Below are 16359 nucleotides of genomic sequence, written 5' to 3' on the forward strand. Positions count from 1 at the left end.
ACAGGCTGCATATTTAAATACCTAAAAACTAGACTTGCGCATTCGTCTTCGGGCGAACATGAAAACGAGCACGAAGAGGCCGTTTTTTTGTTCGTTCCGAAGACACGCCGAAGAGAATACAGTGCCGGCAAAACGTAGGAGAAGACGAAGACTCACAACCACGAAGAATCGAAGATTCTTCGTGATCGTCTTCGTTTTTGCCGCGCAGCCGCCAAAATTTCAAACAGGAGTGAGCTGATCTCGTCTGTCCAATCAGCTCACTCTTGTGACGTCACGCTAAGGGTCTCGTCCAATGCCTGTGCTGCTGTTTTTTGAATTCTGAAGGCGCCTTTATAAGACCAGAGCTTGCCTGAGAGATCCATTCATTTTTCGCTGTGACTGCTTTGGCAACACTGCTGTGCTGCATCCGAGCGTTACAGAGAGAGATTGTTCTGTTCTGTGTGAGATTGGTAAGCCTTAGCCTGCCATTTCTCACAGTGTACTTCATCCTCACTTCAGTGCTACTTAATATAATTAATAATAATAATTTGATTAATTTATTTTTTTTTATTTAATTTGTCATCAACTGTAGTGTAAGTGCTGTTGAGTTGACAGTGCACCCAGTGCCTCAGTGGCACTGGGGTGCCCTTGCCCTGGGCTGGCACTAGTGCCTATTGCCTGTCCTGCTTAAATAAATTAAATAGAATTTATAAATAATAATTTAATAGAATCTATAATTTAATAGTTCATTATTATATATATATATATTTGTCAGTCATATATATATATATATTCTATAGTATACTAGTGTAGAGTGTACTGTAGACATTCATCTACTAGTGTCTAATTTAAAATCAGTAATATTAATTAATATAATTAATAATTGAATTCATTATAAAATTATATATATATTTGTCAGTTATAGTTAGTAATAGTATACTAGTGTAGAGTGTACTGTAGACATTCAAGACATCTACTAGTGTCTAATCTAAAATCAGTAATATCAATAATTCTATAATTCTTTCTTGTCTTAATAGTTAATTAAATTAGCTATAAATAAAAGTAATAATATTAAATAATTACTACTAGCGTATAGTTCAGCTAATCTTATTAGTACTGGTGCTGCAGCTCTATAGTTTGTGCTTTGTTTTAGCAACAGCAAGAGACCAAGTCAATTTTTCTTAATTAATCTTTCATTTTATTTCATTTGTTTTGCTCACCTCAGTCCATCAGTGAAGTGAACTTGTTGGGCTAGTGAGTGCAGCCGCATAAGTGCTGTGTTTTTTTTTGATCAGCAAGCAGTGACGTTAACTGTTTTGCAAAGATTTTCTCATTTATTTTACATTTTATTTCAATTTTATTAAAAGTACCCTTAGTGTTTTGCTCACCTCAGTCCATCAGTGAAGTGAACTTGTTGGGCTAGTGAGTGCAGCCAGCAGTGAAGCTAACTGTTTTGCTGTGACATTTTATTTTATTTCTAATTCTTTTCAAGAAAAATTGACTGTGACGAGCTGTACTAAGCAAAGCTTCAAGCTACTAGCTGTAGTACTAAAATAATTCTAATCTTCTTTAATCTTAATCTATAATATATTATAAATAATATATAACAATATAAATTCTAATTCATAATCTATAATATAAGTAATTCTAATTCTAAATTCTAATTCATAATCTATATTCTTCTATCTATAATACATAATATATAAGTAAATTATTTCTAATCTATTAATATTATATAACTTAATATTAATTAATAAATCATATACTGAATCTGATTTAACCTCACTTTAGCTTAGTGGGTTTGAGAGCGTCTGCCTAGAGGTAGACTTATAGTAAGGAAATATAGCTTTAGGCTAGCATAGTAGTAGGCTAAGCTCTTAGGCCCGTGTAAATTCAAATTAAAAATAAAATACTGCTAGTTATTAAATAGTTAATCTTGAGTTAATAATTTAAATAACTTTAGCACTTTGGCAGATTGCACACAGCACAGTGCAGTAGTGCATAGTTTTACTTTTTAAGCAGTAGCACTGAAGAGAACTTCCTCTAATTTTTTGTCTTTAATTCGTTTTTCCTTTTTTTTTATTTTTATTTTTGTTTATTTTTTTTATAGTTTTTTAAACACTACACTACACTACACACACAACACAAAATTTGAAATGGATCCTCCTTTTGGGACTAAGGAGGGACAAGCTCCATCTACCACCGCCACCACCAGCACCACCACCAGCACCACCACCAGTTCTAAGATGCAGCCTTTGCGTCAGTCTAGTCGGCCAAGTAGGCCAAGCTCTCGCTTATCATTTGGGGAAGCATTGCTTGAAGGATCATCAAGTAAAGGAAAGGCACCAAAAGCAGGCAGTAGTAGTGCGGCTAGGCCCACAAGCTCTATGGTTTTTTACGGAAAGCCTAAAGCACCAGAAGCACGTTCAAAGTTAAAGGGTAGCACAAGTAGTACCAGCCCAGTGACTAAAAAGAAGTGCCTTTTGACCCAAGCAGCATCTTCCCCATCCACCAGCAGCATGCAAGGTACCAAGCAGAGCCAAATTAGCAGCAAGACTCAGAGGGGTCCCAAACCAAAGCGATCTCATTCTTTTGTAGGGAAAACCACCACCACCACCACCCCCACCTCTACCGCCTCTACCACCACTAGTGCTGCGCCTACTGTTCCCACTGGTACCGCCACGCCATGTCCTCCTAGTACCTCTAGCAAGCCACCAAGTCCTTACAAAATTTTTGTAAAGACAGTTAGAGAGAGGGCTACACATAGTGGAACTCCACCTAGCGAGGTAGCAGAGGAGCCTGAGACTGAGAGGCCAAGTGCAGAGTCTATTCTTCCTGCTCGCACTACTACTAGTCACGAGTCTCACGACGATATCAGTCTTAGCTCCAGCCTAGCAGGAATTCCATTCGATCTGGCTAATGAAGAGCTAGACTATGAGCCAGAGGAAGTAGAGGAGATGAGTGGTCAGGAATCAGATTCCTCAGGGAGCAGTGTCCAAATGACTAGTGCACAATTTTCCCCTGAGCCTCCACCTTCTCCGCTACGATCATCACCACCACCACCACCACCAGCAGCAAAACCTAGCAAATCTAAAGCAATTAGCAGTCCCACTATGGCCAGTACTGTTACCACCAGTCCCACCACCACTAGTTCTGCCTCTGTTCATCCACCCCGAGCAGTAGGAGCAGCACCCAAGGCACACTCCAAGGCTATGCGCGCCCCAATTTGGGAGCACTTTGAAAATGTTGAAGAAGGGCGCTATGGAAAGTGCAAACATTGTGGGAAGCTAATAAGCAGAGGGAAAGTGTCTGGCCATTTTACCAGTGCTAGCATGAAGCATCACCTCAGCACTCAACACAACGCTGTGCTATTGGGGAAAGATGCAGAGGGAAAACTTAGTGCAGGCAGCATAGCTGGTGGCCGTGGAAAAACCCCAACAGCTTCTTCTTCTGAGCCAATAGCAGCAGCAGCAGCAGCAGCAACTAGTGCTGGCAGCCAGAGACCAAGGCAGGTTGGAGCACTGCATGTCCAGCCCACCCTGGAACAATTTGTGGCATTCCAATCCAAAAGGTCAATGCCCAAACAGCAGGCCAATAAAGTAACGCGACTGATTGGTCAGTTCATTGCTGTTGGAGGGGCATCCTTCTCTATGATCGAAGGGGAGCCTTTCAAACAATTGATGGCGGCTGTGGCTCCACAATATACAGTTCCGTCACGTTCCACTTTCAGCAGGAACATTGTCCCCTCATTGTATCGGTCCTGTGTTGCAGCAGTGAAAGAGGAGCTTTCCAAGGCTGCTGGTCAGTCTGTTCATTTCACTACAGATTTGTGGAGTGCACCTAGCGGCCAGCATGCCTTTCTTTCTTTGACAGCACACTGGTGGCAGCCCGGTGTGTCTAAGGAAGCTGCTGCAGCAGGCTACCGATCTTTCCTTCTCCATGCAGAAGTGATGGATGAAAAGCACACTTCCCAAAACATTCTGCATGCGATGAGGAAAATGTTTAGCCTTTGGGTGGGAGCAGAGGCGGGCACCAATGTTGAAGTTGGTTTTGTGGTAACTGACGGAGGTGCCAATATGGTGAAAGCGCTGCGAGATGGTCATATTGTTGGTGTGCGCTGTGCAGCCCACATCATCCATCTTGTAGTGAAGGCAGCAATGTCAGAAGGAACTAATGTGGCAGCAGTAGTTCTGTCCCGCTGGAGAAAGATCGCTGGGCACTTTCACCATAGTGTTAAGGCTAGCCAACTTTTGAGGGAAGAGCAAGAGAGGTCAGGTCTTCCCGTACACTGCCTACGTCAGGATGTCAGTACACGGTGGAACTCCACGTTAGACATGCTCGAGAGGATTTTGGAGCAGCAGAGGGCAATCCATAATCTTGCCTCAGAGCACAATATTGGGATTACCTCTCCATTGAATAGGGAGGATTGGACAGTGATCGCCCAGCTAGTGGCAGTCCTTAAACCATTCAGGGATGCCACAGAAAATTTAAGCTCAAACACTGCCAGTCTGGCCCAGGTAATCCCAGTGTTCTCCCATCTAGGCAGCAAGATGGATGTGTTCCTTGGAAACCGTGAGGCTGTTCAAGGTGGCACTCTACATCCTGACATAGCAGCCATAGTCAGGAAGCTGAAGGATCTGCTAAAAGTACACCTTCGCAAACGAATGGAAGAGAGTCCCGAAATGATGCTAGCGTGCCTTTGCGATCCAAGAATTAAGGGAAAGCTAGCTTTGAAATTTAATGTTCTCAGTAGCTACCGGGAGCAATTGGTCAACAAGGTGCGTGACTGGCAGCGTAAAATGGGAATGCTGTCCGAGGAGGGAGAGGTGCAGGAGGAGGAAGAGATGATGTGGTCTGCTACTCCTAGCAGCAGCATCAGCAGCAGTGCCACAAGCAGCACAACACAGCTGAGTGGAGCAGCTGCGTTTTGGGAAGAGGCACTTGGGAGTATAGTTGGACCATCTGACAGAGCTAGCAGCAGAAAGGAGAGTAGTGCTGCTGAAATGGTCAAACTTTACCTCTGTGAAGTTCCTTCTGCGCCTAATGTTGATCCTCTTAGCTACTGGGATGAAAAGAAGAGTGTGTGGCCTGCACTCTCATGGGTTGCGCAGCAGCTACTATCATGTCCGCCAACCACTGTTCAAAGTGAGCGCGTGTTTTCTATGACTGGAAACATACTGAGTCCACAGCGCTCACGCATGGCACCTCATCTGATGGAGCAGATTGCCTTCCTTAAATTCAATCTGCCCAAGTTGGGTTACCCAGCTCTTAGCTTGGAAAGTTAATTTTTTTTATCTGTAATGTTTAAGGTAGTTTCTCCCCCTGGTTGCACGTGTTTGCGGTGTGGCAATGTCTGCTACCTCCGCCGGTGTAGCCAATTTACGCTAGGGCCTAGTGTCTGAGTTCTGGAAGTCCGCTCCCAAACGCCATGGACTGACAGACTTTCATGCTTTGCCCTGGGGTGAAACAGGTGAGCGGGTCGTCAATTGCCCACTCATTCACCTTTTTCCTTTTCCAACGGTGCTGCTGGTGGTGGTGCCAGCATCTTTTGCCAGTTCGCTTCCTGGCTGAAATCATGCCTCAAATGTCCCTAATGGAGAGGGTAGTTTCTCCCCCTGGTTGCACTTGCTGCGGTGTGGCAATGCCTGCTACCTCCGCCGGTGTAGCCAATTTACGCTAGGGCCTAGTGTCTGAGTTCTGGAAGTCTGCTCCCAAACGCCAAGGACTGACAGTCTTTGGATGCTTTGCCCTGGGGTGAAACAGGTGAGCGGGTCGTCAATTGCCCACTCATTCGCCTTTTCCAATGCTGCTGCTGCTGCTGCTGGTGGTGCCAGCGTCTCTTCTCTGCCAGTTCGCTTTCTGGCTAGTGTCATGCCTTAAATGTCCCTAATGGAAAGGGTAGTTTCTCCCCCCCTGGTTGCACTTGCTGCGGTGTGGCAACGCCTGCTACCTCCGCCAATGTAGCCAGCTTACGCCAGGGCCTAGTGTCTGAGCTCTGGAAGTCTGCTGCCAAACGTCTAGGACTGACAGTGTTTGGATGCTTTGCTCTGGGGTGGAACAGGTGAGCGGGTCGCCAATTGCCCACTCATTCGCCTTACCCAATTCTGCTGCTGCTGCTGCTGCTGGTGGTGGTGCCAGCGTCTCTTCTCTGCCAGTTCGCTTCCTGGCTAGTGTCATGCCTTAAATGTCCCTAATGGTAAGGGCAGTTTCTCCCCTGTGGCTGCGTCTGTTTGCGGTGTGGCAACGCCTGCTACCTCCGCCGGAGTGGCCAGCTTACGCTAGGGCCTAGTGTCTGAGCTCTGGAAGTCTGCTGCCAAACGTCTAGGACTGACAGTGTTTGGGTGCTTTGCCCTGGGGTGAAACAGGTGAGTGGGTCGCCAATTGCCCACTCATTCGCCTTTCCCATTTTTCAATGCTGCTGCTGGTGGTGGTGGTGCCAGCATCTCTTCTCTGCCAGTTCGCTTCCTGGCTAGAGTCATGCCCAAAATGTCCCTAGTGGTAAGGGCAGTTTCTCCCCTCTGGCTGCGTCTGTTTGCGGTGTGGCAATGCCTGCTACCTCCGCCGGAGTGGCCAGCTTATGCTAGGGCCTTGTGTCTGAGCTCTGGAAGTCCGCTGCCAAACGTCTAGGACTGACAGTGTTTGGGTGCTTTGCCCTGGGGTGAAACAGGTGAGTGGGTCGCCAATTGCCCACTCATTCGCCTTTCCCAATTCTGCTGCTGCTGCTGGTGGTGGTGCCAGCGTCTCTTCGATGCCAGTTCGCTTCCTGGCTAGTGTCATGCCTCAAATGTCCCTAATGGTAAGGGCAGTTTCTCCCCCCTGGCTGCGTCTGTTTGCGGTGTGGCAACGCCTGCTACCTCCGCCGGAGTGGCCAGCTTACGCTAGGGCCTTGTGTCTGAGCTCTGGAAGTCCGCTGCCAAACGTCTAGGACTGACAGTGTTTGGATGCTTTGCTCTGGGGTGAAACAGGTGAGTGGGTCGCCAATTGCCCACTCATTCGCCTTTCCCATTTCCTTTTCCATTTCCATTTCATTATTTTCCTTCTGATACACAACCAACCAAACATAACACACACAATAACACAAATAACACAGTGACATAACACATAACACACATAACACATATAACACAGTGACAAGTGACAACACACATAACACACATAACACATACACGTACAATGCAAAAATCACAAGGACCTTTCCTCTTGTTATTTGTCCTGGCCTTCATTTCTACACTCACTAGCATTAACGCTATAACTCACACTTCATACTATAACATTTTTCCATCCACATACCTGCCAACAGACCCAACTTTTTCAGGGACAGTCCTGCTTTTTTCCAGTCCTGTCCCATCTAATTTAGCTAAACTAGGTATGCAAATACACGTTGGTAGTTATAGCTCGGTAGGTAGCACTAGTATAAACATTAAATAAATATAATAAAGTACTAAATAATAAATCTAACTTTAAAATACATTTAAAAACCCATTAAAATTAAATTATTATTTAGACATAATACATCTTTAACCAAAGCAGTGCACTGCTACTAATCTTAAACATAACCGTACATTAACCCTAAGCTATTTTTTAGTTCTTGTCCAACATTTTTCCATCCGCATACCTGCCAACACACCCAAGATTTTGGTGGACAGTCCTGCTTTTTTCCAGTCCTGTCCAGTAAAAGTTGGGTTGTTGCAAAGTATGCCATTGTAAATAGGTAGCAAATGTTAGGCATGTATTACAAGTGGTCCAAAATCAATTTAAAAATGTAAAATAATCCCTATTCTTTTATTAAACATCTATGGATGTGTGATTGTGTATGATAAACGGAGGCCAAGTTCCTTGGAGCATTTGTCTCTAGGTCATTTTGTGTACAGTACACCTCAGTACATGTGTGCAACTCTATTGGTCGTTTCGGCAGGGGGCTGGCCTGCCATCAACGAATGAAGTGCGTTCTGTAATTCACTAGTTGATGCCAGACCAGCCCCCTGCCGAAACGACCAATAGAGTTGCACACACGTTCCTTCACGGCAGCTGCTGCTGCTCCGATGTGTTGTTAACCCCGTATTAACCCCTGCAAGGCAACCGGGAAGGAAACGAAGATTAAACGAGCACGAAGAATGTCCGCGAATATTCGCCCGAAGAGAAGACAGGAACGGGCGAATATTCGCGGAATACAAAGGTTTTTTCCCCCCCCGAAGACGAGCACGAAGACGAACACGAAGAGCCCCCTGGTGCCCAAGTCTACTAAAAACTAACTTAAAAATACGTTTTCCTCTGTTTCTTTTGCCATGAAGTGGTTAAATAAACCACATAACATATTGTGATATTTTATGGAAAAGCCCATGTTACTTTTCAACTATTCTTTAGACTAATCACCTAACAGAAATTACAGATCTAACACTAGCTTCACAATTCATTTTGAAAGTAACCTTAATATAGCCTCTAAGCAAAAAAAAATGCAGATAACAGATCTGCATAAATTGTGCACATGACACACCACTGTCCTTATTTTAATTACAGCTTCAATACTAACACTAATGCCTCATACTAAACAGTGGCGTATATCATGTATCAGTTTTTTTGTGGTTTTTTTTTTAACAGTGAAGCAAAATCTAACAGTACTCTTCACACCAGAGATCTCTATAATTATTCTAGTCTTAACACATTTGCACAGATATTTTAATAGTTGCATTAACCTTGAGATAACATTGTTGTTGTTCTTATGGACACGGATAAATGTGGAACATTTTACATCTATTTTTTTATGTTCCTAAGAGCGAAAAACTCACTAAGTTATATAAATACAGAAAAAAATTAAGATTTTGCAAGTTGGAACATGGACAAGAGGCATAGAAGCAGGGGCGAAAAGTTTTTTTTTCCAGAACATGGCAGGGGAAGACAGGGTCTTCCAGGATACAGGCAGGGGGCTAGGACAACCCATAACAGGGCTGGAAAATAGGCTGGTTATGGCCAGAGAAAATAGCAGAATCTCTCTTCTCTGTCTTCCTTCTTCATCCGCATCTCTGCCGACATGACCTGCTGGTGAACCCCCGCAAGAGCGCTCGTGCTTTCGGTGACATCCTCCAATCCAGGGAGGATGGGTATTTACTAGGCGGTCATGTCCATGGAGATATGGATGAAGAAAGAAGATGGAAGAAAGAAGAGAGAAGAACAAAGAGATGAAGAAGATGCTAGAGAAGAAGTGGAGCTGCAAGACACGGAAACTGATGCGGTCAGTGGAAAAGGTTATTGAGACATTCGGAGAGCCTGAGAGAGAGTAAATGAGAATTAGAGTGTGAGTGAATATGAATGAGAGTGTGAAAGAATGGGAGTGAATGAGCCCAATAAATTTGAATGAAAATGTATCCAAAACCACATCAGTTGTAAAACTGAGACTAACATTGAACTTGATTATGATTCACATTGCCACAAACACTGTTAACAGATAAGAATGACTACAACTATAGTCCAAAAAAGTAAGATTATGCAAACTCAAAGAAATTTTTTTCCTTAATGCGATTATATGATGTGCGCAGTGTGTGTGTACAAGCACCTAAAATTGATATTTTTGGCCTTACATTTTAGATCATCAAATCTTCTGACTGACCTGAACTAAGACGTGACTAAAGAACCAATTAAACACTGCCCTTACCAGGGACATTTAACCCTTTTAATGGTGACTTTTAAGCACACAGCAACACCTGCACAACTTACACACTGCTAAGCGCGCATAAACCTTACTTACAAGTCCCAGCACAACTATCAAATGCATTGTAGATGTGTTCAAGCAGTAATGAGATAGACAGATGACCCTTGTGATGAAAAACAGTTTATTTCGGTTACCCTTCATGAATCCTACTCTCTTCGTCTAGTTTTTACTCTCTGCTGTCTTTTCGCTTCTTACTGTCCACCCCCATGTCTCCACACATTTATATACCGTATTTGCTCAATTATAAGATGGCCCTGATTAAAAGACGACCCCCCAAATCTGAATATTAATTTAGGAAAAAAAGAAAAAGCCTGAATATAAGACGACCCTATAGGAAAAAAGTTTTACCAGTAAATGTTAATGCATGTAAACTATTTTTTTTTTATAAAAGCTATGATTGAGAAAAATATTTTGGTTTTATTTCCTTCTATTTTCCAACCTGCCCCCCCAGTTATGCACATCTGCCCCAGAAATGCCTTATACCCCCTATATGCCACTGTGCCCCATGATATGCCTTTTAACCCTATATGCCACTGTGCCCCATGATATGCCTTTTGACCCCCTATGTGCCACTCTGCCTCCAGAAATGCCTAATACCCCTATATGTCACTCTGGCATTAAGGGGGTTAAAAGGCATATTATGGGGCAGGTTTAAGGCATTTCAGGAGGCAGAGTGGCGTATAGAGAGTTAAAAAGGCATTTCTGGAGGCAGAGTGGCATTAAGGGGGTTAAAAGGCATTTCAGAGAACACTCTGCCTCCAGAAATGCCTTATGCCCCCCATTTAAAACATCTTCTGGATGATAACACCCCATACAGCGCTAACACATCATAATCTTTAATAGGTGTGCAAGAGAAAGAGCATCCGCAACATACAGTTCCCGTCCTTGTTTATATATCACGGTCAGGTGGTAACACTGAAGCTTGAGCATCATTCTCTGAATGCATGCCGACGCTGTGTGCAGGGGTTTTCTCAGTATGAGAGAGGCTGATGATCGGTCTCAACAGTTACTGCGAGGCCATAGATATAATCTTGGAATTTCACACAAGTGAAAACCAGGCTCAACAATTCCTTTTCAATTTGTGCATAGCGTTGTTCAGTCTCAGTAACGGCTTGTGAGACGAATGCCACCGGCCTGCCATCTTGAAGACAGCACCAAGACCATGCTGCGAAGCCTCAGCATACAAAATTACCGGCTTGTGCACATCAAAATACTGCAGGACAGGTGGACTTGTCAGATGTTCTTTCAGTGTGTCTACAGCAGCGGCATGTTGTGCAGTCCAACACCAGTCAACATCTTGCCGTGGGAGCTGACAGAGGGGAGATGTTATCAAGATCAAGATATCATCCACAACTATTTCACATGGTTCTCCAGTAAAGAGGTGTTTCCATACATCTCTGAAAGACTTCACTTCCAATCAAAATCCCATTTGGCATCTGTAAGAACTTGTATCTGCCAAATGGGGTCATCAATGTTGTGAGTGTTGATGATTCCTAATCCAGAGGGATTTGCCAGAATGTACACTTAGCATCTAATGTGCTGAAGACCTTTGCCTGTGCCATATCAGCGATCACTTGCTCTACAGTCTTTAATGGGGGATGAGGCCTCAGGAGGGCCTTATTAAGGTGCACAGGATCAACACATATGCATACTGTGCCATCCTTTTTGACTGCAACAGCCATGGCAGACACCCAAGGGGTAGCCTCCTCCACTGGTGAGATGATGCCCAGTCTAGTCATCCTTTCCAACTCTTGGGCAACCTTGTCTTTCATAGCCAGTGGGATCCGTCGGGGTGTGCAGACAGTGGGATACACTGATTCATTCAGGCTCATTTGATACATGACAGGAAGTTTACCAATATTGTCAGTACGAAATAGGTCCTGATAATTCGTTTTTTCAGGAGCCTGTTGTAGCACAGTGTGTACTTTTTGGCTGAGTTGGAAAAGATTTAGTCGCATGCTGTCTGGTAAGACTAGCAGGCTTTTAACATTTCTATCAACTATGTGGAATAAAAACTGGCCCTCTGAAAAAAACAGAGTGGCAGTGCCCAGTGTCTGAATTGCTTGACCACCATTAGCTTTTAGGTTTACTTTGTTTGACTGATCAATTTGGGCGTTGGGGTCAATGCACTGCAATGTAGATGACGACATTGCATTTAGCACCAGTGTCCATTTTCAGCTTGACCTTCTTGTTACATGTCGTTGAGAGTGTTGTGAATATTTCTCCTTTATTTGCAATTAAGTCCACACTTTCACAATGAAAACAATCTTGCTGCTCATCACCTTTCACTTCATTTATTCTGTGCACATTTTTTCTTAGTTCCACTAGAGAGCATCACCCTTGCACCTGGGTTTTGAGCTTTGGACCTGCAGCACTTTGCAAATTGGTTCCATTTGTTGCATGAGTTACATTTGTTGAAGGCTGGTCGCTTGTTGCGTTCAGTAGCATTCTCACCATTGCAGTTGCTGCACTGATTTTGTTGTGCTGTGCCACAAACACTTCTGCCTCTCTTTTGAGTTCCTTAGTGGCCCTTTCAGAACACTCAAACGACATACATATTGTGATGGCTGATTCCAGTGTCAAATCTTTTTCTCTTAATAGCACAGACTGCATCATTGTGACTACCACGGACAATTCTGTAATGTATTAGTTCATCTGTGAGTGCACCAAAATAATTTTTTAGCCAGCAGCCTCAAAGTGGCCACATAAGATTGAATTTCAGGTTTTTGAGCCATCATGTTGAATGCATGTCTGTCCGTTATCACATTCCATTCTGGTAAGCATCAAATTTCTTGATTAATATATCAGGATCCTCTTTGTCCTTATCCTCTTGAAAGTGAAATGATTCATATTTATCTAGTGCATCTGAACCAGCCAAGTTGAGAAGAGTGTAAGCTTGTACCTTTTTGATTTGTCTGTTAGTCCTGCTTTGGTGTACACTTCCCATTCTCTCTTCAGCCAGGTGTTAGCAATGTCATTAGCAAAGAAAATCTGTTCTATGCTCCTTAGATTTTGAGCCATAGTGTGTTAGTTCTTGAGGATTGACCAATGAAGTTCTCAATGGGATTAAGGCCTGGGGAGTTTCCTGGCCATGGACCCAAAATTTCGATGTTTTGTTCCCCGAGCCACTTAGTTATCACTTTTGCCTTACAGCAAGGTGCTCCATCATGCTGGAAAATGCATTATTCGTCACCAAACTGTTCTTGGATGGTTGGGAGACGTTGCTCTTGAAGGATGTGTTGGTACCTTCTTTATTCTTTATTCATGGCGGGATTGGTGGCGCCCCAATCCCGCAGCTGAATCAACTTTAGGAGACAGTCCTGGCGCTTGCTTTTTGGTACTTTTGGGGCAGTGCTGAAATGAAGTGGAAATTATTTTTTGGGATTAAGTTCATTTTCATGGCAAAGAGGGACTTTGCATTTGATTGCAATTCATCTGATCACTGTTCATAACATTCTGAAGAATGCTATCATCTAAATTGAGGCAGCAGACTTTGTGAAAATTAATATTCCTGTGATTCTCAAAACTTCTGGCAACGACTGTACATATGACCCCTATTTAACAAAATGCTCATCAGGCACCAGTTACACTGTTGAAATAAAAGTTTAAAATGTTTAATATGCTAAAAGAAAAATGTGGCATTAGCTAATGCTTATAGATGCAGCATTTTTGGGCAGATGTGTATTATGTGTAATTTACTGTGCAAACATCTTCTTCTATACAAACTGTCAAATACCCATACCTGTGAGCTCTTCGGGTTTGACCCGGAGATTGCCGGCTGAGCGTAGAGCTCTACACGCTGCCCGGCTTTCGCGCAGACCTTCCCCGGCTGTCAGAGATCACGGGGAACTCTGATCTCTGACAGCCGGGGAAGGTCTGTGCGAAGGCCGGGCAGCGTGTAGAGCTCTACGCTCAGCCGGCAATCTCCGGGTCAAACCCGAAGAGTTCACAGGTATGGGTATTTGACAGTTTATATATTTTATAGTGAAAAATTGGACCCTACCCAAGCATTTCCTTGGGCCCTGCTCAACGCTCCCTTGCATGCAAATACTCCCTCCGCTACCACACCAAAAAATATATATTTGCCACACTGACTGCAGATCAGGGGAAGACAGTGAAAGTCAATCCTTTTGACTGCACCGTGACATTGAGAGGTCCTCTCCCCTGTAATCATCCCCAGAGTCCCTTTGTCCCCTCATTCAATAAACCATACCGGTCTTTTACTTACATCCTGTAGTTCAGGTATAGATCAAATAAACAACACATGGAAACAGCACATGCAACTGCATAAGACAAAAAAAACTTGTATTTGTAGGTATACATAAATAATGTATGGAAACATAGCATTGCAGATATAAACCAACAGAACACACAAACCCACCATTGCAGGTATAGATCAACTGGAAACCTCATGTAAACTCAGCACTGAAGGTATAGATCAAATAACACACGGAAACAGCTCTCCAGGTATTGATCAACTGAATAAGACATACAAATCCTATATTTGCAGGTAAATAAATAATGTATGGAAACATAGCAGATACAGATCAACAGAATAACACAAAACCCAGCTTTGCAGGTATATATCAATCGGAAATTACATATAAACTGCATTAAAGGTATAGATACCCCCCTAAATTACAGGCATAGATCACAGGTCGCACACCGCAAAGCCAACCCTGGCGTCCACATTGCCCACACAGAACCTGACCAGTACCCAAATTACACATACATCTTTGTCACCAAACAGCCAAATGAGTCAACATTGTCCCCATTTATTCTTTCACACAAATTATTTACACATATTCAAAAAAAAGGGCGTAGGGGAAATGGCGGTTAATATGGGTAAGCACTACAGCACTTTTAAGATGTCTTTTTGATTGTCTGGACTATTTATTTATTAATTGAAATTATTAGTCCTTTACATGTCTACAGAATCAATAGGTGCACTCCATAGTGAGTAATAGGCAATAATATTTGAATGATTCAGCACTTTATGATTCATTTACTGTTTACATGTACCTGAGACACTTTGTGTATATATAACCATAGTTCCTCCATATGCTCTGATTATTTTCCTAGAAACCTCTGTTGTCTTTATTATGAAATACTATATATGTCTTTATTTTTTATATTCTTTTGTGCAATAAAATAATATATTTTTATAAGGGCTTGTGTAGAACTCTTTTTATACAAGGTATACAAGTTTATAGGAGTTTCCCTGGTTTGTAGGATGAGATCCTTATATACACCACAATATTTGTAACATTACGCTATTTGTGGAAGGTGTTGTAGGATTCTTGTGTGTTACATATTCATTAATGCATCCACACATTAATCCATTCATTCTCTCTCTCATATGACTCTTTATTTCAGTATTCTTGCCACCCTCCTTTCTCCCTATCTGCCCCCTCTCCCTCCCTATCTACCCTATCTGCCCCGCTCCCTCCCTATCTACCCTATCTATTCCCTCTCCCTCCCTATCTATCCTCTCTCCCTCCCTATCTACCCTATCTATCCCCTCTCCCTCCCTATCTATCCTATCTACCCTCTGGGCCCCCTGCCGACGCCACTGAATCCTGGAGGGAAAAGAGTTGCATTGCACAGTGTGCGAGCTCCACAGTGTAAAGCTGCAGGCCCGTGTTAGGCGGCTGTCAGGTCGGATAGACATCTGCTTGACTGGGCACCCCCCTTACCCAGGTCGGACTGCCCCATCCCCTCCACCCCCTTTAGGTATGCTACTGTTGCTAGTAGAAAGCATCTTCTATATAAAAAGAACATGGCAACATGGCTTAGGTTTGCAAAGTTGTATCTGAACAGACCACAAGAGCTCTGGAACACTGTTCTTTGTACAGACAAGACCAAAGTGGAGATGTTTGGCCATAATGCACGTTTGGCGAAAACCAAACACAGCATTTCAGCACAAACACCTCATACCAACTGTAAAGCACAGTGGTGCAGGGGTGGTGATTTAGGCTTGTTTTGCAGCCACAGGACCTGGGAACCTTGCTGTCATTGTGTCTACCATGAACTCCTCTGTATATCAAAGTATTCTAGAGTCAAATGTGAAACTATCTGTCCGACAGCTAAAGCTTTGCTGAAATTGGGTCATGCAACAGGACAATGATCACAACGACACCAGTATACCTACAAACGAACCAGTCAAAGTCCAGACCTCAACTCAATTGAAATGCTGTGGTGGGACCAGGCCCCGACTGGCCATCGGGCACACCGGGCATTTGCCTGGTGGGCCGGGCAGCGGCAGGGCCAGGTTGACTTAGGGGCTGATGGAGCTCCAGGCCCCTACCTTAAAATAGGCCCAGTCAGGACCGGACTGACTGGGCCTATGCGGCCTCTACGGCCGCATTAACGCAGGGCATAAGCCCGCCGCAACTGCGACCGGGTCCGCCACTCTAAGGGGCCGGGAAGCCCCCACCAGGGCCGGCCTTACGGGTGTGCGACCGCACAGGGTTTAAATTAAAACATCGGGGGGGGTTGTTGTTTGTTTGTTTTTTTACTTTATTTAACATCCTCCATGTTAAATAAAGTTTTTGTTAACTTTATTTAACATGGAGGATGTTAAATAAAGTTAAAAAAAACAAAACAATGTTTTAATTTAAGCCCTGTGCGGCCGCAGACCCTTACGGCTGGCCCTGGTGGGGGCTTCCCGGCCC

At 43.7% G+C, this 16359-nt stretch overlaps 1 protein-coding gene across 1 annotated transcript in view; it reads right to left on the reverse strand.

Moving 5' to 3' along the window:
* Positions 1–16359, reverse strand: part of LOC149274283 (metabotropic glutamate receptor 4-like) — a 50549-nt gene that overhangs the window by 15837 nt on the left and 18353 nt on the right. The gene's annotated exons all lie outside the window — the stretch shown is intronic.

Source organism: Sceloporus occidentalis, unplaced genomic scaffold (assembly GCF_023333645.1).
Source record: "Sceloporus occidentalis isolate IW3139 unplaced genomic scaffold, rSceOcc1.0.p SCAF_339, whole genome shotgun sequence".
Classification (NCBI taxonomy): Eukaryota; Metazoa; Chordata; class Lepidosauria; order Squamata; family Phrynosomatidae; genus Sceloporus; species Sceloporus occidentalis.